The following is a 1,363-nucleotide window of genomic DNA, read 5'->3' as shown; positions in this document are numbered from 1 at the left end:
GCGGCAGAGACGCCAGCAAAGGCAGAAGCCATCCCGTCTTGGGTGAGGTGCCCGAGACGCTCCTCTCTAACCCAGTCCGCCCTGTCCTTGGAGAGCGGGCGGTGTCTGGAAAAGCCTGACCAGGTGCCTTTCCTCGGTGGGCGGGGCTGGTCGCTTTGGGACCCGTTTGGGCCTCCCGGCACCGCCGTGGAATCCGTTCCACCTGACAGGACGACTCTACCCGGCGGCTGGGGCGGCGGGGGCGGGGCGCCGAGGGAAGGGCTGGGGTGTCACCGGAGCGGGAGCCGAGCGGGTGGGAAGAGGCCGAGGCCAGAGGGAGCCGGCCGGCGGCGTGTGCGGCGTCGGGGTCCCGGTCCCGGTCCCGGTCCCGGTCCCGGTCCCGGTCCCGGTCCCGCCGGGCTGGCCCCGATTGGCCCTGGGTTCGGGTGGGGCCGCGAGCTGGAAGGGTTGGGCTGTGGCGGGGAGGGGTTGGGCCCTGCCCATGGGCGGCGCCGGCGGGCCCGCGGTGCGGAGGGGGGGCGGGAGGGGAGGGGGAGGGTGGGGGCGTCGGGCTGGCTGGAGGGGTGGGGGGCGTCCGCGGAGGACGGAGGCCGGAGGCCGCAGGACGGAGGAGGGGCGGCAGGAGCGCGGAGGGAGCCGCGCCCGGCCGGCGGCAAAAGGCGAGGGAGGCAAAAGCCTACAGCACCCGGTATTCCCAGGCGGTCTCCCATCCAAGTACTAACCAGGCCCGACCCTGCTTAGCTTCCGAGATCAGACGAGATCGGGCGCGTTCAGGGTGGTATGGCCGTAGACGCTGGCGCCTGCCGCCGGCGCCCCTAAGAAGCCGCGCCGCGTCGCCCGGCCCGCGGCTCGCGCGCGCCCAGGCCTCTGTGACGCGCACCCGCCGCCGGCGCCCCCTGCGCCCGCGCTCGGCCTGCCGCCTTCCTCCCGCTGCTGCCTCCCGCCGCGGCCGCCTCGGGCGCGGCCAGCGGGCCAGCCAAACCCTGCGCTGCCCCGCCCTGCTGCCCTCCCAGGCGCGGAGGCCTGGAGCAGCCCGGGGTGCGAGGAGGCGGGGCGGGGCGGGCGGCGGTGGAAACGAGGGGTGGTGGGGGCGGCGGTGGGGGCGGGGATGGGGGCGGGGCGCCTGGCTGGGCGCTCTCCCCTCGCGGCCCGGGAACACTCCAGGCCGCCCTGGCCGCTCGGATCCGGCGATGGGTCGCAGGAGATGCGGCTGCTGGGAGGGGGGTGGCGCGGGGCACTTGGCCCGAGGCGTCGGGGCGTCGGGCCGCCGGGCCCGTGCTCCTCTGAGTCCCCTCCGGCCCGAGGGGCCTCCCAGCGGGAGCCCTGACCTCTGCGGCGCCGGCCGGGCCCCGACTTGCCCAAA

General features: G+C 77.0%; 1 non-coding gene across 1 annotated transcript; it reads right to left on the bottom strand.

Annotated features, from left to right (window-relative positions):
- Positions 1–673: 673 nt before the first annotated feature.
- On the bottom strand, positions 674–792 carry LOC139043779 (5S ribosomal RNA). The gene has a single exon (XR_011500845.1). It is a non-coding gene; the product is annotated as a 5S ribosomal RNA (ribosomal RNA).
- Positions 793–1,363: the final 571 nt, after the last annotated feature.

Source organism: Equus asinus, unplaced genomic scaffold, assembly GCF_041296235.1.
Source record: "Equus asinus isolate D_3611 breed Donkey unplaced genomic scaffold, EquAss-T2T_v2 contig_36, whole genome shotgun sequence".
NCBI lineage: Eukaryota > Metazoa > Chordata > Mammalia > Perissodactyla > Equidae > Equus > Equus asinus.
The sequence above is the reverse complement of the archived record's forward strand: the minus strand, read 5'-3'. Positions and strand labels throughout refer to the sequence as shown.